Raw genomic sequence first — 25,075 nt, 5'->3', positions numbered from 1 at the left:
CTTTCTCCCCATCCCTGACTCTTCCTCTCTCTCTCTTCTCCCCATCCCTGTCTCTTCCTCTCTCTCTCTCTTTCTCCACATCCCTGACTCTTCCTCTCTCTCTTTTTCTCCCCCTCCCTGACTCTTCCTCTCTCTCTCTCTTTCTCCACATCCCTGTCTCTTCCTCTCTCTCTCTCTCTCTTTCTCCCCATCCCTGTCTCTCTCCTCTCTCTCTTCTCCACATCTCTGTCTCTTCCCCTCTCTCTCTTTCTCTCCCCATCCCTGTCTCTTCCTCTCTCTCTCTTTCTCCCATCCCTGTCTCTTCCTCTCTCTCTTTCTCCCCATCCCTGACTCTTCCTCTCTCTCTCTTTCTCCCCATCCCTGACTCTTCCTCTCTCTCTTTTCCCCATCCTGACTCTTCCTCTCTCTCTCTTTCTCCCCATCCCTGACTCTTCCTCTCTCTCTCTCTCTCTCTTTCTCCCCATCCCTGACTCTTCCTCTCTCTCTCTCTCTCTCTCTTTCTCCCCATCCCTGACTCTTCCTCTCTCTCTCTCTTTCTCCCATCCCTGACTCTTCCTCTCTCTCTCTCTTTCTCCCCATCCCTGACTCTTCCTCTCTCTCTCTCTTTCTCCCCATCCCTGTCTCTTCCTCTCTCTCTTTCTCCCCATCCCTGACTCTTCCTCTCTCTCTCTCTCTTTCTCCCCATCCCTGACTCTTCCTCTCTCTCTCTCTTTCTCCCCATCCCTGACTCTTCCTCTCTCTCTCTCTTTCTCCCATCCCTGACTCTTCCTCTCTCTTTCTCCCCCTCCCTGTCTCTTCCTCTCTCTCTCTCTCTCTCTCTCTTTCTCCCCATCCCTGACTCTTTCTCTCTCTCTCTCTTTCTCCCATCCCTGTCTCTTTCTCTCTCTCTCTCTCTCTCTCTCTCTCTCTCTCTCTCTTTTTCTCCCCATCCCTGTCTCTTCCTCTCTATTTCTCGCTACCCATCCCTGTCTCTTCCTCTCTTTTTCTACATCTCGGTCTGTCTCTTTCCATCTACCACTCGTTCCTCTTTTAGTGACAGCAGGAGGAAAGGAAAATAGGCATTCTAAACTGAGAAAGATAGAGGGAGACTGGACATGTCCAGCTCAGGATCACCAGAATAGTATGATGAATTTAATCACTAGGCCCATCCCAAATAGCACCCTATTCCCTACATAGTGCATTACTCTTGACCAGGACCCTCTGTGCCATGAGCAATTGTATAACTTCGCTGTTATCTAAACCAAATGACACAGAACAGTCGTAAATAATGCTAACACTATTAACAACTGTTGAATTTATGATACCTTGATATGATACATAACGTTTTTCCATAACAACAGTGTCAATTTCCACTGACTCTGTCGGAAATGGCACCCTATCCCCTATATAGTGCACTACTTTTGACCAGAGCCCCATGGGCCTTGGTCAAAAGTAGTGCACTATATATAGGCTGCCATATGGGATGCAGATTATGTGCGTGGGGAGGTTTTATTTGAGCCAGTGTAGGACTGAAAAGAGAGAACGTAGAGCAAGTGATAAGTGGAGGTAGTTTCTAACTCTTTCTCCCTCCCTCTTTCTCTCCCCCCCTCTCTCTCCATTGTCTGTGAGGAAAAACAATTCAATTATGCTCACGTCATTTTTGACACCTGAAATACTTTTACTAATTCCTGTAAAATGGTGATCTTTGTGTGTGGTGCAGGCTTTGTTATAGGTCTTGCATGTCACATCCACAGTCCACCAATTACACTCTGCATCCCAAATGGCACCCTCTTCCCTCTATAGGGCATTACTTTTGACCAGAGCCATATGGGCTATGTAGGGAATAGGGTGTCATTTGAGACGCAGCCACTGCTTTCCATCACACAATAGAACCAGACCAGATTGAGGCATAAGGATACAAATAGTGGACTAGATCAGTGTTTGCCAAACTTGCCCCTTCGTCAGCGATTGGTCAACAGTAGGGATTCTTCAATGAAGTGTTTGTTGTCATTCAAAGAGAGATGACTCGTTTTCATGCACATTTTTTCACTTGAGAAATACTGCACCAATCATCTTAGTTAGATGTAAAATTGTGTGACTAAGACCTAGGTAAAACAACAGAATTAAAGACAGATTTCTTGAGTTATCTATTTTGAGGAAGTGTATACTGGCTACTGTGTCTCAAGAGGGACCAACAGTATTATTGACTTTTCACCCCCCATTTTTCAAGCAAATGTATTTTAATGGAGTGTGAGACACAGACGTTCACTTCACCTAGCCAAGTTCTGCTAGGAGAAAAATCACATTTTATTTGTCACATGCGCCGAATACAACAGGTGTAGACCAACCAACAATGCAGTTTTATTAAAATACAACATTTTTAGGGCCTTACTCTGACACCGCCTGGTATAGAGGTCCTGGATGGCAGGAAGCTTGGCCCCTGTGATGTACTGGGCCGTACGCACTACCCTATGTAGTGCCTTGCGGTCGGAGGCCAAGCAGTTGCCATACCAGGCAGTGATGTAACCTGTCAGGATGCTCTCGATGGTGCAGCTGTAAAACCTTTTGAGGATCTGAGGACCCATGCCAAATATTTTCAGTCTCCTGAGGGGGAATCGGTTTTGTTGTGCCCTCTTCACGACTGTCTTGGTGTTTTTGGACCATGTTAGTTTGTCGGTGATGTGGACGCTAAGGAGACAACTTAAGGGAGTGTGTACTCTTATTACTATGACATTTTTAAAGGGAAATTTCACCACTGCTCTATTTCACTAAATATGTCCATTAATATGTTAACATGTGTCATAACAATTTAGAATTTTCTCACTACACGAAAATACGAGCGTTTCTGTATCTCACCAATAGAAACGGGCCAGCTACATTTCCTGGTTGTAAGCAAACCACAATATCCATAATTAATTGTGATTTCAGGATGTAGTACCGCCTCCTGGAGAGGGATATTTGATATGAGAAATATCAAAATGTCTGTTTTTGTAGCCAGCACTTTCAGCCAGAGGATTTCGAAACTGAATTAAAGTCTCAACTGATGGGGGTTGCCATGTCGCCGAACGTTGAAAAGTGATGCTATTCCATAGATTTTTCCCCCTTCATTTCAAAGAGGAAGGCATCCGATCAGCCAACATTGGAGCAGAAAATAAGTCAAGCTGCGGTAACGTAGCTAGTTAGCTAAGTTAGCTAGCGTCAAACTATATCTGTTTACCCCCAAAACATTAGCTAGCTACATTTCATAATATGCTGGCTAGACATTCCAAAGCATATCAAATGTAATTAGCCAGCTGCTATCTGCCGATATGCTTTGTAACTTTACAAGCTAACGTTAGCTTCGTTAGGTTACGTTAGCTAGCTAGCTAACTACCGCAGAGGCTAATGTGACTATGTGTTCTATTTAGAGTCCGATCCCATCAACATCTGCAGAGGTATCAACATCAAGCTCAGCACCAGCAACTAGTGTAAGTCACCTTACTAAAATCGACAAGATTTTTCCATGATGAGAAAACAAATGTACTGGAGCTAGGCATAAACATGGTCTGTGTCTTGTTGCAATAGATGGTGTGTTTACAAGTAGGCTACAACTCAAGTCCTACTGTAGTTCTCTGTATTATGGAGTCTTAGTTGCATGAACAATCAAGGCTTGAAGTCTAAATTGGAGAACATTAGGTACTGGTTAGGAGGGGATGGTGTGGGTGGGTGACTGACTGGTGTCTGTTAGGGTGGGTATTGTGTGTGTGAAGGTTAGTATGCATGATCTATTGACTTGAGGGGGGTGGGTGGATATAGTACCTTGTTTGAGTGTGTATTGATGGGGACAAAGTAGTAAAATGTTAGCTAATCACTGACTGCAGTGTCCTACAGACTAATCCTGCTGCTGCTGACCTTGACACTAGCGTTGGTAGTACAGAGCCTGTAGACTCATTGGATGAAAGCTTTCAGCCTGGAATAAACTCAAAATCATCTGACTTTGAAACAAGCCAGGACAGCAAAAGGTATTTATGAAAGCACAATACCCTCTTGAGAAAACAAAATCACCAATACACTGAACTGTCTACAACAGTCAGTTCTTTGGCATGGGGGAGAGGGGCTGCTAGTATTCTCTTCTAGCTTATTCACTCTATTGTTGGAAGTGCTTGTCTACTCAACCACACTACTGTAGGTGCTCATACATAACTAGATTGTCTACAAGTCAAGCCCCCCTCAAACTTTTCACATCTTTCCGAATTATTGACTCTGAGTGTAACAAAACACATACCAGTCTACTGTACCCTTTTTTGTTTACAAATTAACATGGGTTATTGTATGATTACACATCCTCATGATCAGTCTTTATGTCTTTCCAGGAGACTTGTAGTACTAACAAATAATCTGCAAGAGGTCGAAGCATTGGGTGGTGAAGAAAGTGTACGAGAGGCTTGTCCACCTGGCTGTGGAGTGCAGAAAGGACCTGACGGTTGTCTACAAGGAGCCAGACTCAGAGTGCCCCAAACCCAATATCACTGCCAACAGCGCCAAAGCCTGCTAAACCAGCTGCCATTACTCAACACAAGAAAAGGTTCACCCTCTGAAGAGCATTCCGGAACCTGCCTGGAACATTCAACCAACACAACATCCATATTTTTGTAGTATAATATAGAATGCCTAGTATGCTCACAATGACATTGTGGTATAGATATTGCTAGCTGTTGTACATACAGCATATATAAGTATACTGTCAAGTGGGTAAATTATTCCAGCTGCATTAGAAAAGTGTTGACTTCAACTTCTGGATCAATTCATTGTGATATTCATGAAATGTATTTGGATAAACTAGCTTCTGTCTTACTGCACAAAACAATGATGCAGGGAGTTGGTGTATCATTTAAACTTTAATTTGTTGGCAAGTTAAACATGTTTCAATAAAACAGTATATTAGTCTTTCAATAGAAAGTAGATTGACAGTAGATTAGTCTGCTAAGTGACAAATGTAAAAAAAAAAAAGATATATAGTAAATAAGGGACATTGGCTTGTATTCAAGACAAAGTTTATTTGCTTTGGAGACCGAGGTGAGTGTACTCAGCAGTATGCAGGAACAGTTATGGCAATTTATATACAGTAGAATAAAAATATACTACTAACGCTTATAATAAATACCCTGAAACGCTTATGTACAAGCCCTTAACCAACAGTGCAGGTCAAGAAGAGTTAAGAAAATATTTACCAAATAAACTAAAGTAAAAAATAATAAAAAGTAACACTAACATAACGAGGATATATACAGGGGGTACTGGTACCGAGTCAGTGTGCGGGGGTACAGGATAGTTGAGGTAATTTGTACATGTAGGTAGGGGTGAAGTGACTATGCATAGATAATAAACAGCGAGCAGCAGCAGTGTACAAAACAAATGGAGAGGGGGTCAATGTAATAGTCCGGTGGCCATTTGATTAATTGGCTTGGGGGTAGAAGCTGTTAAGGAGCCTTTTGGTACCGCTTGCCATGCGGTAGCAGAGAAAACAGTCTATGGTGACTGTAGTCCATGATCAGCACCTTTGTCTTGCTCACATTGAGGGAGAGGTTGTTGTCCTGGCACCACACTGCCAGTTCTCTGACCTCCTTGTAGGCTGTCTCATCGTTGTTGGTGATCAGGCCTACCACTGTTGTGTCGTCAGCAAACTGAATGATGGTGTTGGAGTCGTGTTTGGCCACACAGTCGTGGGTGAACAGGGAGTACAGGAGTGGACGAAGTACACACCCCTGAGGTGCCCCAGTGTTGAGGATCAGCGTGGCAGATGTGTTGTTGCCTACCCTTACCACCTGGGGGGGGGGGCCCATCAGGAAGTCCAGGTTCCAGTTGCAGAGGGAGGTGTTTAGTCCCAGGGTCCTTAGCTTAGTCATGAGCTTCGTGGGTACTATGGTGTTGAACGCTGAGCTGTAGTCAATGAACAGCATTCTCACATAGGTGTTCCTTTTGTCCAGGTGGGAAGGGGCAGTGTGGAGTGCGATTGAGATTGTGTCATCTGTGGATCTGTTGGGGTGGTATGCGAATTGGAGTGGGTCTAGGGTATCTGGGGGGATGCTGTTGATGTGAGCCATGACCGGCCTTTCAAAGCACCTCATGGCTACCGACGTGAGTGCTACGGGGCGGTAATCATTTAGGCAGATTACCTTTGCTTCCTTGGGCACAGGGACTATGGTGGTCTGCTTGAAACATGTAGGTATTATAGACTCAGTCCTGTAGCGTAGCATCAGTGTCATCTGACCACTTCTGTATTGAGCGAGTCACTGGTACTACTTGCTTTAGTTTTTGCTTGTAAGCAGGAACCAGGAGGATATAATTATGGTTAGATTTGCTAAATGGAGGGTGGGGAGAGCTTTGTATGCATCTCTGTGTGTGGAGTAAAGGTGGTCTAGAGTTCTTTCCCCTCTGGTTGCACATGCTGGTAAAATTTGGTGAAACTGATTTAAGTTTCCCTGCGTTAAAGTCCCCAGCCACTAGGACCGCTGCTTCTGGATGAGCATTTTCTTGTTTGCTTATGGCCTTATAGAGTTGGTTGAGTGCGGTCTTGGTGCAAGCATCGGTCTGTGGTGGTAAATAGACGGCTACGAATGATGTAGATGAGAACTCTCTTGGTAGATAGTGTGGTCTACAGCTTATCATGAGGTACTCTACCTCAGGCGAGCAATACCTCAAGACTTCTTTAATATTAGACATCGCGCACCAGCTGTTATTGACAAAACGACATCCCCACCCCTCGCCTTACCAGACGTAGCTTCTCTGTTCTGCCGGTGCATGGAAAATCCCGCCAGCTCTATATTATCCGTGTCGTCATTCAGCCACAACTCGGTGAAACATAAGATATTACAGTTCTTAATGTCCCGTTGGTAGGATAATCGTAATCGTAGGTCATCAATTTTATTTTCCAATGTTAGCAAGTAGGATGGATGGCAGTGGGAGTTTACTCGCTCGCCTACAGATTCTCAGAAGGCAGCCCGATCTGCTTCCTCTTTTCCTTCGTCTTTTCAAATGACGGAGATTTGGGCCTGTTCCCGGGAGAGCAGTATATTCTTCTCGTCGGACTCATTAAAGGAAAAAGCTTCTTCCAGTTCGTGGTGAGTAATCTGTTCTGATGTCCAGAAGTTATTTTCGGTCATAAGAGACGGTAGCAGAAACAGTTTTACTACAGTTTTACCAAGGGAATACTTGTATATGGTGTTTTTGGGTGGGCAGTGAGGTGTTCAGAGTCACTTTGATACAAGGGGAGATTGTTGTTATGGGACTTTTCATATTTCTTGATAGTCATCAACTTCTTTATATCCAAGCGTTATTGTCTGTGAGAGAAAGACAAACGGTATTACACATTCACATTCCTACTGTAGCAACATGGTGGAGAATATGAGACTTCTCACAGACATGTTAGTAGCTACAACACACAGGTATAGTTACTCCACGACTAATATGGAGTCAACGTTTTGCTCCTAGTGAGAGGCACTGAGGCTGGTTACCTATCTATAATGTTAGACCTCGGTACATTTTAGGTACCGTAAATACACCACTAGCTAAACTTGGCTAGCTTGCCTTGTAGTGGTACTAGCAAGCCCCATTATGGCCGAATCAATCACAATTTTACTGTACTGAACAACCCTGCCTCGTGTAAAAAGAGAGCTTATATTGCTAGCTAGCTACCGACAGCAAAACAGCTTACTCATTTGACTATTGCTGTTCTGTATTCTGGTCCAGCTTGTCTAGGCTGCTGCCGCTGCTTGCTGGTCTTGCAATATTATTTTTTGCTGTCTCCACTCCTCTTCAGTGTATTCCAGCTCAAATAAATAGGGCTGTATGTTCCTATGTAAAAGAACATCAAATAATGTTTTGTTGTCCAGCTCTTCTTGTAAAGAGCAATCATCAGAAACAGCCATCGTAGCTAACTATTTTGCACTCTTGGATAGACAGTGCACGGTAACATAGCTCCTGTGAACCTGTAAACTAGTACCGCCCCTGTTTTGAAAAGCCTGCTTTCGAAGGTGGCAACAAGGAAGTAGGACACCTGTCAGGTTGTACTCCTTACAAAGCCAGGGGAAATGATTCAACCTAGATATCCTGCAATGTCCTGGCAGATAGGAACATAGTTGAGACAAGTGCAATGTCCCTATTATAAGCGAATAAGCGTGATCGTGCAATTGGCGAAACACAAAGGCCACAATAATTGTTACAAAACATGAATCCATTCATTTTTAGATCATACAGCTCAATCAACCAATGACATCGTTGGTTGAACTCTCCTGGCGCGAAAATGTAAATAATACAGCTACAGTGCACAATTGTGTCTGAAACACCCTATCTTCATTCATAATTATGTATAACAACACAGGGCGAGACCCAGATGCAGACACAGGAGGCAGATGGTTTGAGTCTCTATTTATTGTGCAACAAGGGGCAGGCAAGAGTTCATAACCAGGTCAGAGTCCCAAGCGGTACAGGGCTGCAGGCAGGCTTGAGGTCAGGGGCAGGCAGAATGGTCAGACAGGCGGGCTCAGTGTCAGGGCAGGCAAGAGGTCAAAACCGGGAAAACTAGAAAAAACTGAGACAAGGAAGAAGCAGAGGCACGGAAAAATATGCTGGTTGACAAGACAAGATGAACTGGCAACAGACAAACGGAGAACACAGGAATAAATACCCTGGGAGTAATGGGGAAAACGGGTGACACCTGGGGGTGGGTGGAGACAATCACAAAGACAGGTGAAACAGATCAGGGTGTGACAATTATGTAGGGAGACTGGGAAAATGCCCCAAATAGTGTCTTGCGGTGAAGTTTCACTTTAACGGGACACCACTTGCTCTAAGTCAGCAAGAAACTATAAAATTATTAAAATTAAAATTACGGTTAACTTATAATTCTGAAGGAAATGAAGTTCTTAAAATGACGAGGCAATGTGTTTCTCAGAGGCCATTATACTTTACAAAACAAATTTATTTATTATCAGCAAAAAACAGGATAAAGCAATGAATGTACAGGATGAATTAATAATGGAGATTGTGATGCCAAAATTATGTACTAATGTGATAGGCTACAGAATCACAAACGAAATGGGGATTAGAGGGCATAAAATCAAACGAACAGTTATTCTTGATATTTCAGAACGAAACAAGGCATGGATTATAGGAGAAATATAGAAAGTAATAGTAAAAGTAACAGATTACATGCTCACATTTAAATCAGTGAAAATAAGATGAGGTCGAGCTGGACAACTCTCTTACGTATATTTGTCTGGAACCAACGGTCTTCAGAGAACTTTTCATGCACGCAGTCCAAAACAAAGGATTTCAGATGTCTAAGTAGAATGGTTTGTAGTTTATAAACGACAGCTACCATGGCTGGTCGCCAGTCAGAACACAAGAAGTGGTGTTCACACATTTAATTTAAATTCCTGGACAGGAAGACGTGAGGCATCCCATCAGGAGAGCTGTGATTGGCTCAGGTGAGGGAATAGTTCCTGGGGCTGGGTCATCCCTCATTCATCGCCTGCAGGGCATGAGTTGAGAAATTGTTCACATAAATGGAGTGTACTTCGTACTACACCGGCACCGATGCTCGTCGGATGTGGCAGGGCTTGTAAACTATTACGGACTACAAAGGGAAGCACGGTCGCGAGCTGCCCAGTGACACGAGCTTACCAGATGCGCTAAATAACTTCTATGCTCGCCTCGAAGCAAGCAACACTGAAGCATGCATGAGCGCATCAGCTGCTCCGGATGACTGTGTGATCACGCTCTCCATGGCTGATGTGAGTAAGACCTTCAAACAGGTCAACATTCACAAGGCTGCAGGGCCAGACGGATTACCAGGACGTGTACTCCCAGCATGCGTTGACCAACTGGCAAGTGTCGTCACTGAATACCATCATGTTTCAAGCAGACCACCATAGTGCCTGTGCCCAAGAACACCAAGGTAACCTGCCTAAATGATTACCGACCCGTAGCACTCACGTCTGTAGCCATGAATTGCCAAGACCCACTCCAATTTGCATACCGCCCCAACAGATCCACAGATGATGCAATCTCTATTGTACTCCACACTGCCCTTTCCCACCTGGACAAAAGGAACACCTACGGGTAGTATGGAGATTTTTTTTTAAAAATGTATGAAATGTATGCATTCACTACTGTAAGTCGCTCTGGATAAGAGCGTCTGCTAAATGACTAAAATGTAAATGTAATGTACGTGTGAATGCTATTCATTGACTAAAACTCAGCGTTCAACACCATAGTGCCCTAAAGCTCATCACTAAGCTAAGGACCCTGGGACTAAACACCTCCCTCTGAAACTGGATCCTGGACTTCCTGATGGGCCGCCCCCAGGTGGTAAGGGTAGGTAACAACACATCCGCCACGCTGATCCTTACCATGGGGGCCCCTCAGGGGTGCGTACTCAGTCCCCTCCTGTACTCCCTGTTCACTCATGACTGCATGGCCAAGCACGACACCATCATTAAGTTTGCCAATGACACAAGTGTGGTAGGCCTGATCACCGACAATGATGATACAGCCTATAGGGAGAAGGTCAGAGATCTGGCAGTGTGGTGCCAGGATCACAACCTCTCCCTCAATGTGATCAAGACAAAGGAGATGATTGTGGACTACAGGAAAAGGCGGACCGAGCACGTCTCCATTCTCATCGACGGGGCAGTAAGGGAGCAGGCTGAGAGCTTCAAATTCCTACTTTCTTAGCACTTTTTTTCTTAAAACTGCATTTTTTGTTAAGGGCTTGTAAGTAAGCATTTCACTGTAAGGTCTACACCTGTTGTATTCGGCGCATGTGACAAATAAAATTACACTCATAATGTCTTCCACTGCCTGTGAAGACTGTGTGGTTGCACAGATACTAAACAGTATACTTTTCTGTGGATGAATAAGGGTAATACCTGCTAATTGTCAGCATATCACACACATTCTAAAATTCGATATTATTACACACACGTCTCAACACTTTTAACCATGTCATTTTCAGTCTGTTTATGCTGTTTGCTTGAGAAAATAAGAGCGTTTGAGACACTTGCGTGCAGTGTATTGTTCTCTATTGGAGGAGTTCCTTGGCTGTGTAGGCTGAGTCGAAGTCATCATCACTGTTCGTCAGAAACTTGCTGTGTCCATGTCACCGGCAAACTGTCTTAGCACCATTAGGTTAAACTTGCCGTCATTAAACTGGTAGGAGGAGCTTTGATGTAGACTAGTGGTGTGAAATGAGCAAAAGAGGGGAAGGACGACTCATACTGGGAGCTTGCTGTGAGTGGCCGCCCTCTTCCTTTGTTCTCTGGCCAGTGAAGAGAAGTGCTTGTGTATACTCATTGTGGTTGATGTCTGGCATGGATGTGTTAATTCAACGCTCCTCTATACCCCATTTGATTGATCCACCATCCACAGGTGAGGGTGTACAGTACAACATTTAAGTCAATATGTACAACAGACTGACTGGAGTGGTGATTTCCAACAGTCAAAGTACCGCAATAAGAGCTACAACGCTAATATTTGTGTAAACTCTTCACAGTTGTTCTTTTTTTTTTAATTTAATTGAACCTTTATTTAACTAGGGAAGTCAGTTAAGAACAAATTGTTATTTACAATGACGGCCTAGGAACAGTGGGTTAACTGCCTTGTTCAGAGCGACAGATTTTTACTTTGTCAGCTCGGGGATTCGATATAGCAACCTTCTGGTTACTGGCCCAACGCTCTAACCACTAGGCTACCTGCCACCCCAGACGAAGGTTCTGTGGGTGTCACGGAGTACACTTATCCCCCATTTTATTGACCCACAATCCATAGGTAAGGTTGTACAGTGCAATATGAATCTCCAATACACATAGTAGGTTGACTGGTAAGTTTAATGTCTCTCATTTCACAGTGGTTTCAGAGACCCCAATATGAGTTTAGACACTAATATTTGTTTAAACTCACAGTTGTGTTCTGTGGGTGTCACTGAGTAGACTGATCGATCAACAATCCATACATAAGGTTGTACAGTGAAATAGAAGTATGCCGCCAATGCAGCTCTGAATTCTAATACATCCACACTGCGATTTCAACAGATTTGCACTTTTTTGTCAAATTAACAAATTATTGTATTTTGTTGAATTTATGAAACAACTTTCCAACCTCGTTTAGCATTATCAAGTCCAAATATGACATGATTCCACTATTTGTATCCATTTGCGTCACTTTTAATGAGGGACTTTTATTTTGAAGATGAACAGCAAATTCCACTATTGTGGCCAATCCTTATTGTGTTACATAAGTTACAGATAGGCAGGCAGGCACATAATGAGATGCTGGGCGCGTTTGAGTGGTAAGGTGAAAGCAACCGACTGTAGACGAAATTCGAGGAGTGAAGTCGGGGAAGGTGCATCTGCGACAGCCGAAAGTCGGACAGTACTGTGGTTTTCCGTCAGCAATGACATGGCATTGTTGTCATTCTTTATAAAATTCTTTATAACATTGAAATTAACATGGCTCCAACACCCATATCACACACTCGCAAACTGAAATCATATACAGTCCCTTCGGGAAAGTATTCAGACCCCTTGACTTTTTCCACATTTTGTTACATTACAGCCTAAAATGTATTAATTTGTTGTTTTCCTCATCAATCTACGCACAATGTCATTTCTAAATGCGCAAATGTGCTCTGGCTGGGCCACTCAAATGTGCTCTGGCTGGGCCACTCAAGAACATTCAGAGACTTGTCCCGAAGCCACTCCTGCGTTGTCTTGGCTGTGTGTTTAGGGTCGTTGTCCTATTGGATGGTGAACCTTCGCCCCAGTCTGAGGTCCTGAGGGCTCCGGGATGTTTTTCAGCAGCAGGGACTGGGAGACTAGTCAGGATTGAAGGAAAGATGAACTGAGCAAAAACCAAGCCATGAGGTCGAAGGAATTATCCATAGAGCTCCGAGACAGGATTGTGTCAAGGCACAGATCTGGGGAAGTGTACCAAAACATGTCTGCATTATTGAAGGTCCCCAAGAACACAGTGGCCTCCGTCATTCTTAAGTGGAAGAAGTTTGGAACCACCAAACTCTTCCTAGAGCTGGCCGCACTGCCAAACTGAGCAATCGGGGAAGAAGGGCCTTTGTCAGGGAAGTGACCCAGAACCTGATGGTCACTCTGACAGAGCATCAGAGTTCCTTTGTGGAGATGGGAGAACCTTCCAGAAGGACAACCATCTCTGCAGCACTCCACCAATGAGGCCTTTATGGTAGAGTGGCCACATGGAAGCCACTCAATTAAAGGCACCTAAAGGACTCTCAGACCATGAGAACCAAGATTGAACTCTTTGTCCTGAATGCCAAGCATCATGTCTGGAGGAAACCAGGCACCGCTCATCACCTGGCCAATACGGTGAATTATGGTGGTGGCAGCATCATGCTGTGGGGATGTTTATCAAAGGCAGGGACTGGGAGACTAGTCAGAATTGATGGAAAGATAAACGGAACAAAGTCCAGAAAGATCCTCGATGAAAACCTTCTCCAGCGCGGAGCCTTAGTCTGGGGCGAAGGTTCACCTTCCAACAAGACAATGACCCTAGGCACACAGCCAAGACAACGCAGCAGTGGCTTCGGGACAAGTCTCTGAATGTCCTTGAGTGCGCCAGCCAGAGCCCGGACTTGAACCCGATCGAACATCTCTAGAGAGACTTGAAAATAGCTGTGTTGCGACGCTCCCCATCCAACCTGACAGAGCTTGAGAGGTTTTGCAGAGAAGAATGGGAGAAAGTCCTCAAATGCAGGTGTGCCAAGCTTATAGCGTCATACCCAAGAAGACTCGAGGCTGTAATTACTGCCAAAGGTGCTTCAACAAAGTACTAAATAAAGGGTCTGAATAGTTATGTAAATGTGATATTTCAATGTTTTATTTGTAATACATTTGTAAAAATGTCTGAAAACCAATTTTTACCTTGTCATTATGGGGTATTGTTTGTAGATTGAAGAGGAGAAAAACAATTTAATCCATTTTAGATTAAGGCTGTAAAGTAACAAAATGTGGAAAAAGTGAAGGCGTCTGAATACTTTCGAATGCACTGTATAACATATGTGTGCAATGTATACATGAATCATGCCAAAGTTTTTTCCTGTTTCAGTCATGTCTTTGTTTACGTTTGCATGGGTAAAAAAACAACAACTAATGATTGGTTTACATTAGAGCCTACCCCAATGCGGGCGATGACGAAAGGCTGAATTTGGTGGAGCAACTGCAGAAACTTGTCACTTTGACTTTTTGTAAAGTTCATGCAGTCGACACGCAGGTGCAAGTCAAACAATTTTTTTTACCTCATAATCCAACACACTTTGACAACGGGGTTCTCAAATGCGCCCCCTTGCTGTGTCCAAAATGGCACCCTATTGCTCATGTAGCGCACTACATTTGCCTCGTGTTTGTTGTAAGACTGACGGATGATGATCAGTGAGTAGCACTAAGACTGAACAGTGGGAGGGTAGCGAAGTGGGTTATGGGTTATCAGTGTTTGTGACAGTGGAGATGACATCTCTGCAGAGCAGAAAGATAAGACCGAGATCGTAGAGCGGATAGACCGTTGATCGTTGATAAGACCGTTGATCGTAGAGGGGATAGTGATGTCATTATCTTAGGGTGCATCCCAAATGGCACCCTATTCAACTGTATAGTCCTTATGTGGCTTTGTCAAAAGTGGTGTGCTGTAAAGTGAATAGGGGATGCAGCCTTGATAAATTAAGTTATGATATAAACTTTTGGGTGAGGCGGAGATGATGTCACCACAGTAGGAGATTTGTGTGTCATTGTTCTGGCGGAGGGGATTACAATGTCATTGTTTCACGTAAGGATGGCTTTACATCTCCCCGGGCAGTATGCGTGTGTGTTTTTTTAACAAGGCAGGCGTGAGAGCCAAATAGAAATAAAATAGCATGTACTGATGATAGAGGCAGAGATGTGGGGTAGAAAGAAAGAGCGAGCAATAGAGAGAGAGAAATATCATTTTCTTTCAATCTTAAATATAATACAATAAGTCTGTTTCTATAGCAACCATCTAACCAGTGGCGGGAGTGAGGGAGGGAGAGAGAGAGAGAGAGAGAGGTGCAGAGCTGGAGAGACGGTTTCCGTAGCAACACACAGAGGGAGAAAGGGACTTAAAGAAATTTAGGAGAAAATACATATAATACATGTAAAAAGGCAACATAGTCAAGTGCAGGTGTTTGAGAGAGGAGGGGAGGAGGGGAAAGAAGAGTGGGTTGTGTGTGGAATCTACAGTACAGGGCAAAGAAGAAACGGACGGATGGAGGAATGGAAAGGCATTCATGAAATGGATTATGCTGCACTGCACATGGTAAAGGAGAAGAGGCAAAGTTCTGGTAGTCCAGCTTCAGCTCTGACCATAGGTGACCCCACCACAGAGGGGAGAGAGAGAGAGAGAGAGGGGAGGGAGGGAGGGAGGGAAAGAGGGGAGAGAAGAGAGAATTGATAGGGGACTCAGAGTTAATAGATTTCTGTCCACAAATGTCACGATTTGTCTCCCCAAGTCACAATGGTACTCGAGATCTGTTTCTCAATTCTAAGTTTGTGTCTCATAGCTTAATACCTGTAGATATCATCATAGCAAGCACATTTACTATTATATATTTAAATTGCCGTGGGCTATTTAGAATATAATAAACTGTATATATTCATCATATTCAATATATTCAAGTCAATTTTGTAAATTTTATATCAGTACTAAACAATAGCCTCATTATGCGTAGTGTGATCGTATTATTCACAACAGAATTTTTGCAGAAAATGTCTGGAACTTCTTCACTCAAAACAGCAATTCCAAAGTTAACCCATTTTCAAAATTGACTTGGGTGATTTTAATGGGGTTTTAAAACAAATGTTTTGGGAAATATATTTTCAGACAATTCCCCACACTATTACTTAATCTGGTGTAATTAGTGTCGCTATTTAAAAATACATTTTAATTCTCCCTCTCGATCACCCTTTAGTTCAAAGATGATAGTCAAAAGCTTTGATAGGAAACATCATCTATACTGTACATTTTTGGATAAGACCTTTAAGACTAGTTTGTCGTCAAATATAGCCTATTCTTGAATTGAATAAATTCTCTTTAAACTGTAAAGATGAACTGAACTGAAACTAGGGCGATATAGCAAGTCAATGTAACATGCACTGACTGCATGGGATTTTTACTATGTCACTTACATTATATGCACAGTAATGGACGACAGGGTTGGGGTCAATTCTGAATTGAGTTGCGAATTGGTCTTTAATTCCAATTAAATTATTGAATTTTGAATTGAATTTCAATTGGCCACACCCCATAGGAAGCAGAATTTGCATTGGATTTGAATAAAAGGAAGTAGAATTGAATTGAATGAAATGACTTGAAATTCTAATGGATCATTTATTCCATACCTTTTGACATCATGTATGGTTATCACTACTATGTTTTAACATATTATTTAAAAATGTCCTTTTTTATTTTTTTTTGTATAAGTAGTAGTCTGGAAATATTCTAAGATGTTTTAGGTTGTCCTAAATAATTCATAATTCACTTACATGTTATTAAATATTTCAAATACATTTTTTTTGTTGTTGCCCAGAATGCATTAGATCACACTCCAGAATGGAAGGGAACAACCTAACATCTAATGACAAAAATATAAATAAAATACTGTTTGACATCTTTGAGCTATCAAACTAATATTTAAAATGGTATCTGTTTTCTTTAGTAAGATGGCAGATGCTTTTGGCAAAATATTTGTCAAAGGAATGAGACTCATATGTTTCATGTCCCAGTTGAATTTCTTTGAATTGGTTTGAATTCAATTCTACTTCCTTTAATAAAAATTATATTTAAAGTCTGCTTCATGTGGAGTGTGGCCAATTCAAATTCAAATGTGAATTTAAATTCATGGGTGGAATTTAATTAAATTCCGAATTTACCCCAACTCTGATGGACGAATTCAACAGTGTTTACTCTGTGAAACTGATTTGGATTTCAATGCAAGGGTGGATTTTTGCAAGTTTAAACTTTTATTTAAAAAAGTTCTACCTAGAACCTAAAAGGGTTCCATATAAGGGGGTTCCACATGGAACACAAAAAGGGTTTTACCTGGAACCCAAAAGGGTTCTTCAAAGGGTTCTCCCACAGGGAAAGCCGAATAACCTTTTTGGAACCTCTTTTTCTAAGAGTGTAGGGTTTTTTGTATGATTGAATGAATATAGCTGCTAAAATCTTATCTGCATTAAACATCTGTACTACTCACTTTTACTTTTAAGTTATTCTATCCATTATTTTAATTTTTTCTATATATTTTTTTTTCTTCGATATTTACATTTTTTATCTGGTGATTCTAATTTATTCAACTCTCGAAGGCAATGTCAATGGGTTTGAGTGAGTCATCAATGTCCTATTAAGACAGCTTATTTTCTTTGAAATCATTTTATCTCTGTCTTTCCTTCTAAGATTATTTAATAGTGAATACACAACATATCGTTTTTCCAGTTTTGTATTCCAGATATTTTTTCAAATCTCTTATTTCAGATATTTATTTCAGTTTCTTATTCCAGATATTTATTCCAGATTAATTGTTATTTTACTGGCCAGGTCCATTTTGCTGTCATCTATACCAGCTGGCTAATGGCAATGCCTATGTATCTTTAGCTCCTATTGTGCTCCTATTGCCATGTGCTGTGTGTCATTAAGTCCAGGCTGTTATCTCTCATCTTGTAGATCGGCAGGTTATTTATTTGTAGGCACCTTGATGATTGTCCGAGTGTGTCCCAAATGGCACCCTGTTCTCCTTATAGTGCACTAAAGGGCTCTGATTAAAAGTAGTGCAGTATATAAGGAATATGGTGCAATTTGGGATGCAGGTTCTGTTTGTCTGCCACCATGCCTCCCTGAGCTCAGCACATTTAGACAGGTCAAGATGCTTTACTCATTTCATCTCTCTGACTACATCCCAAATGGCACCCGATTCTTTTTATATTGCGCTTGACCAGGGCCCGTGGTCAAATGTAGTGCACTATAAAGGGAATAGGGAGCCATTTGGGATAAAGTCTCTGTGTCTGTCTGCTGCTGGGTGCTGTCGTCCAAAACACACCCACATTACCTTCGCAGTGCTCTATCGTTTGGGATGTATTGGCATGAAATGTGCATAGAATATATAGAATGCAGTGCATCGGAAAGTATTCAGCCCCCTTGACTTTTCCCGCATTTTGTTATGTTAAGGCCTTATTCTAAAATGGATTAAATTAATTATTTTCCTCATCAATATACACACAATACCCCATAATGACAAGGCGAAAACAGGTTTTTAGAAATGTTTGCACATTTATACAAACTATAAAAATACCATATTTATGTAAGTATTCCGAACCTTTGCTATGAGACTGGAAATTGAGCTCAAGTGCATCCTGTTTCCATTGATCATCCTTGAGATGTTTCTACAACTTGATTGGAGTCCACCTGTGGTGAATTCAGTTGATTGGACATGATTTGGAAAGGCATACACCTGTCTATATAAGGTCCCACAGTTGACAGTGCATGTCAGAGCAAAAACCAATCCATGAGGTCGAAGGAATTGTCCGTATAGCTCCGAGACAGGACTCTGTCGAGGCACAGATCTGGGGAAGGGTAAAACATTTTATTTTCAGCATTGAGGGTCCCCAAGAGCACAGTGGCCTCCATCATTCTTAAATGGAAGAAGTTTGGAACCACCAAGACTCTTCCTAGAGCTGGCCACCCGGCCAGACTGAGCAATCGGGAGAGAATGGCCTTGGTCAGGGAGGTGACCAAGAACCCAATGGTCACTCTGACAGAGCTCCAGAGTTCCTCTGTGGAGATGGGAGAACCTTCCAGAAGGACAACCATCTCTGCAACTCTCCACCAATCAGGCCTTTATGGTAGAGTGGCCATACGGAAGCCACTCCTCAGTAAAAGTCACATGACAGCCCTCTTAGTGCCAAATGGCACCTAAAGGACTCTGGCCATGAGAAACAAGATTCTCTGGTCTTGTGAAACCAAGATTGAACTATTTTGCCTGAATGCCAAGCATCACGTCTGGAGGAAACCTGGCACCATCCCTACGGTGGAACATGGTGGTGGCAGCATCATGCTGTGGGGATGTTTTTCAGCGGCAGGGACTGGGAGACTAGTCAGGATTGAAGGAAAATGGAACGGAGCAAAGTACAGAGATATCTTTGATGAAAACCTGCTCCAGAGCACTCAGGGCCTCAGACTGGGGCGAAGGTTCACCTTCCACCAGGACAATGACCCTAAGCACACAGCCAAGACGATGCAGGAATGGCTTCGGGACAAGTCTCTGAATGTCTTTGAGTGGCCCAGCCAGAGCCCGGACTTGAACCCGATCAAACATCTCTGGAGAGACCTGAAAATAGCTGTGTAGCGATGCTCCCCATCCAACCTGACAGAGCTTGAGAGGATCTGCAGAGAAGAATGTGAGAAACTCCCCAAATACAGATGTGGCAAGCTTGTAGCGTCATACCCAAGAAGTCTCGAGCCTGTAATCGCTGTCGAAGATGCTTCAACAAAGTACTGAGTCTGAATACTTATGTAAATGTGATATTTCCGTGTTTTATTTTAATACATTTTACAAAAATGTCAAAAACTGTTCTTGCTTTGTAATTATGGGGTATGTGCTTATATGGCATTGTTGATTACTCGTTTCTGATTGGCTTGAAGGGCATTCTAGAGCATGTATTATGTAAGGGATAAACACTGCCGTTCTGTACGTTACCTCGGAAATAATGTACGACACAGTGGGACAAGGTGGAGCCAAGTTCATTTCTCCAAGGTAATGTACAGAACAGAGACGTTTATCCCACTTTTTTTACATTTACATTTTAGTCATTTAGCAGACGCTCTTATCCAGAGCGACTTACAATAGTGAATGCATACATTTCATACATTTTTTTTCCCGTACTGGTCCCCCGTGGGAATCAAACCCACAACCCTGGCGTTGCAAACACCATGCTCTACCAACTGAGCCACACGGGACTAATACCACAGTTTCCAAAGAGAACAATATATCGAAGCACACATTTACCAGTAGAAATACTTACAGTTGAAGTCGGAAGTACACTTATGTTGGAGTCATTAAAACTCATTTTTCAACCACTCCACAAATTTCTTGTTAACTAGCTATAGTTTTGGCATGTCGGTTAGGACATCTACTTTGTGCATGACACAAGTCATTTTTCCAACAATTGTTTACAGACAGATTATTTCACGTATAATTCACTGTATCACAATTCAAGTGGGTCAGAAGTTTACATACACTAAGTTGACTGTGCCTTTAAACAGCTTGGAAAATTCCAGAAAATTATGTCATGGCTTTAGAAGCTTCTGATAGGCTAATTGACATCATTTGAGTCAATTGGAGGTGTACCTGTGGATGTATTTCAAGGCCTACCTTCAAACTCAGTGCCTCTTTGCTTGACATCATGGGAAAATCAAAAGAAATCAGCCAAGACCTCTGAAACATTTTTGTAGACCTCCACAAGTCTGGTTCATCCTTGGGAGCAATTTTCAAATGCCTGAAGTTACAACGTTCATCTGTACAAACAATAGTACACAAGTATAAACACCATGGGACCACGCAGCCATCACTCCGCTCAGGAAGGAGAGGCGTTCTGTCTCCTAGAGATGAACGTACTTTGTTTGGAAAAGTGCAAATCAATCCCAGAACAACAGCAAAGGACCTTGTGAAGATGCTGGAGGAAACAGGTACAAAAGTATCTATGTCCACAGTAAAATGAGTCCGATATCGACATAACCTGAAAGGCCGCTCAGCAAGGAGAAGCCACTGCTCCAAAACCGCCATAAAAAAACCAGACTACGTTTTGCAACTGCACATGGTGTCAAAGATCGTACTTTTTGGAGAAATGTCCTCTGGTCTGATGAAACAAAAATATAACTGTTTGGCCATAATGACCATCATTATGTTTGGAGGAAAAAGGGGAGGCTTGCAAGTCGAAGAACACCATCCCATCCGTGAAGCACGGGGGAGGCAGCATCATGTTGTGGGGGTGCTTTTCTGCAGGAGGGCCTGGTGCACGTCACAAAATAGATGGCATCATGAGGGAGGAAAATTTTGTGCATATATTGAAGCAACATCTAACGACATTAGTCAGGAAGTTAAAGCTTGGTCGCAAATGAGTCTTCCAAATGAACAATGACCCCAAGCATACTTCCAAAGTTGTGGCAAAATGGCTTAAGGACAACAAAGTCAAGGTATTGGAGTGGCCATCACAAAGCCCTGACCTCAATCCTATAGAAAATGTGTGGGCAGAACTGAAAAAGCGTGTGTGAGCAAGGAGGCCTACAAACCTGACTTAGTTACACCAGCTCTGTCTGGAGGAATGGGCCAAAATTCACCCAACTTATTGTGGGAAGCTTGTGGAAGTCAACCCAAAAAGTTTGACCCAAGTTCAACAATTTTAAGGCAATGCTACCAAATTCTTATTGACTGTATATAAACTTCTGACCCACTGGGAATGTGATGAAATAAATAAAAGCTGAAATAAATCATTCTCTCTACTATTATTCTTACATTTCACTTTCTTAAAATAAAGTGGTGATCCTAACTGACCTAAGACAGGTAATTTTACTCGGATTAAATGTTTGGAATTGTGAAAAACTGAGTTTAAATGTATTTGGCTGAGGTGTATGTGAACATCCGACTTTAACTGTATTTTTCGCAGATATTTTCATTTATATAAGCAAATTCATACTTTCTCATCTTTTGGTTGCTAGCGACGCTACCCAGTCGTTCGTTCTTTAAGTTCCGTTGCCATGCTTGCTGGCAATATTCCTATCCCTTGCTTGCTAACTGGCCAGCTAGCTATGGCTAACAGAGTCACTACCTCTCAGCCAGAATAACAGCAAAGTAGCTGTTTTCTATTAACATTCATTTGGATACATACATAATAATGAGATGATAATTCCAGATTTTTTTCTGGAATAGGTTAGAAAAGTTTGCCACCTTGTCAGGACACTTGTCAACACTGACTGTTCATTACGAGGAAATTGCATTGCATATCAAGCACTAGGCTAGATGCTAGCTAAATAGTTTATTGCTAGCAAACCTGCCAATATGACAACTGAATTCAAAAATATCAGTTGCTGAAAATAGCTGGTCAAACTAGAAATGTGGGAGGATTTGACAGCTTTAGCGGCGGAGAGGACAGGATAAATTCAGGTTCACCAAAAATGTACCTGCCTATTCCAGTGTCTATTAAGCTTAGCTAAATGGCATATTGGCAAATGCAGGATTTCTGCGGAATGATATGGACCCTGCATGTGAAATCTTGTGTAACGGCTTATAACGGCTTCTTTCCCATTTCCCAATTGCATGATTTAACAAATGTTATTAATTTGTTGTTGCTATATCTTTTATTTTTTATATAACATCCTCTGTAGAGATTTGAGTGACATCACAGGAGAATCTCACAATGAGTATTTTTGTGTGTTTTTTGTGTGTTTTTTTAGTCTATCTCTCTCTCGCTCAGGATTCCTCCTTTTCAGTTACCATGGGGACTGCATGCATGCTTCCTCTTCTCCCTCTTACCTCTGCTCTCACTCGTTTCAGTGTTACCATGGTCTCTCTCTCTCCTGCATACCTGCTACCTGTTTCACATATTTCCTGCACTGTCCCGTTGTGTTTCACCCCAACATGTCTGTTTATTTGTTTGTTTGTCTCTCTTGCTTCCTGTTTGTCTTTCTTCCTCTCTGTCTGTTTATCTCTCTGCCTGTCTGTCTGTTTTTCTGACTGTCTGTTTCGCTGACTGTCTGTATGTTTTTCTGGCCGCCTGTTTGTCTGTCTACCTCTCTGCCTGTCCCCCTTGCTGCCTGTCTGTCTGTCCTTCTGTCTGGCTGCCTATCGTTTGTCTGTCCCAGTCTCGCTTTGTTAACCAGGTCTTTGTCTGTCTCTCTCTCCATCTCTATCCATTTACGTCTGTCCATGTGCATGTGTGCCCATCTAGCTACGGCTCTCTCTTTCTCTGTCTTTCTGTTTTTCTTCTTTCTCTCTGGTTGACTGTTTGGATAGCAGTCGCTTCAACTCTAATTCCCCCTTTTCTCTCTGCTCTATCACTCTCTGTCTGGTTGTCCCTCTCCTTGCATCTCCCTTTCTGCTTTTTCAGAAACATTTGTTTGTACTCCTCTATCAAAACAGTATTAATTCAATATCATTGGGAATTTTTACAGAAGGCAGCTCTTGCTATGGTGATATAACTTTTGAATTTGCTTGAGTGAGGGATGAATAGAGGGTTAGACAGAAATACAGGTAAATGTATAGAGATGGGGAGAGTTGAAAAATCTAGTAAGTGAAAATGTATACGTCTCTATCCCTTCTTATACTGCATTGTTATACGTTACTGCCAAAGCAAATGTCTTCATATGCTGTTAATGCAGGCAGCAGGCACTCTCCAATTCATTCCAATAGGGATATTTGAAGACCCATATTACATGGGGAATAGGGTTGGGGTCAAATCGAATTTAAGTCAGTCAATTCTGGAAGTAAACTGAAATTTCAATCTAATAATTGAAAAAAAGGCAGCTATTTTCAACGACTTCTCAAAAAAACGGAAAAGTTGAAGATATTTATTTCAAAAGTTAAATGTTTTTCACTTCCTGAATTGACTGCCTTCAATTTGAATTGACCCCATTCCTGATGGGGAGAGATGGAAGACAAAATGTAAATCTGTGGAATTACTTGCAACGATCCTGGGAAAAGGGATGTGAGGATAGAGAGAAAGAGCCAAAAGAGGGCAAGATATAGGAAGTATGAAGTAAGGTGAAAGACCTTATCAATAAATACAGAGGATACAGTCAGAGAGAGAGTGAGGGGAGACAGGGAGAGAGTGGAGGGAGACAGATGGAGAGCGAGAATGAGAGTTGGGATGAGACGAGGAAGGAAGGAGAGAAGAGGGAGAGAGAGAGAGAAGAGGTACAGAGAGGGAGAAAGGGGGAGAGAGAGGAGAGGATAGGGTGAATGGTCAGTGGGGAGGCGTAGATTGGTTGTTTGCTTAATCAACATACTCATCAAGACGGTATGCTATACTAACTGTTAGTTCCTATAGCCCAACAAAAGACATGTTGATGGGAGTACTAATTTTACAAATGTCAAAGTTGACATTTCATTACTGAGAGGCAGTGGGCTCAAGTGAGGGAGGATAGAAAGAGAGAGCGATCGAGAGGGGGTGGAGAGAGAGGGGGAGGAGAGGAGGAAATACCATGCATTCCATTAGTGGTCAAAGAGAGCCACAGAGAGAGGGAGGGGAGAGAAAATGGAGTTGGGATGAAGCGAGAAAGAAACAGAGGAGGGGAAGACAAAGTGAAAGAGAAATAAAGAAAAAAAGGGAGAGGTGGTACTGTATGCATATAGAAAGAGAGGGGAAGATGAGCGGAGGGGGATGATAGCAGTAGGCTATACACTTAATTTAAAGATGGAGAAAAGGATATGACAAAAGAGAGAAGCTAATCTTGAAGTAACATAACATAGAAGGCGTAAAAGAAACGTCTGCAACTAGATTCTTGTTGAGGAGAAATAAAAACGTTGCGGAGGTTCTCGTCTGCACTTTTCAACCAATCCAGTAAACGTAGAAGAGAAGTTGAGATGGAGTGTGCCTTGTTAACGTCCAAAAGTGGTAGTCATGTCACAGGCTCTCTTTCCATTTCCCCTGAAAACGGGAACATCCGGTGGTTGAGGACTCGGCAGAGGCAACTTCAAGATGTACATGGTTTACTGCAAGATGTACACTACTATGACCTTTGGTAATTCAAACTAAACTTTCAGCAGTCTACCATCTTTATGAGATTGGTAAGGAGTCTGAAGATGTTACAATGGTCGCGTTCCTGTTAGTGGTGTGCGGGTCAGCTGTTTGTTCACCCACAGTCGCCTGCAATTGCTAATAACCCATCCGCAACCGCCCGACTATAAAGTGAAAAGCTGAGGCTCACCCGCACCTGACCCAGAGTTACCTCTGCTGCAGAGGATAAGTTCATTAGAGTTAACTGCACCTCAGATTGCAGCCCAAATAAATGCTTCACAGAGTTCAAGTAA

General features: G+C 42.4%; 1 protein-coding gene and 1 long non-coding RNA gene across 2 annotated transcripts in view; both read left to right on the top strand.

Annotated features, from left to right (window-relative positions):
• Nucleotides 1-25,075, top strand: part of LOC115169306 (kin of IRRE-like protein 1) — a 104,071-nt gene that overhangs the window by 5,086 nt on the left and 73,910 nt on the right. The window lies entirely within an intron of this gene.
• Nucleotides 3,702-4,953, top strand: LOC115169308 (uncharacterized). Its single transcript, XR_003870841.1, has 2 exons — nt 3,702-3,980; nt 4,332-4,953. It is a non-coding gene; the product is annotated as an uncharacterized LOC115169308 (long non-coding RNA).

The sequence above is a fragment of the Salmo trutta genome, chromosome 31, assembly GCF_901001165.1.
Source record: "Salmo trutta chromosome 31, fSalTru1.1, whole genome shotgun sequence".
Lineage (NCBI taxonomy): Eukaryota > Metazoa > Chordata > Actinopteri > Salmoniformes > Salmonidae > Salmo > Salmo trutta.
This window is presented reverse-complemented; position numbering and strand designations above follow the sequence as displayed.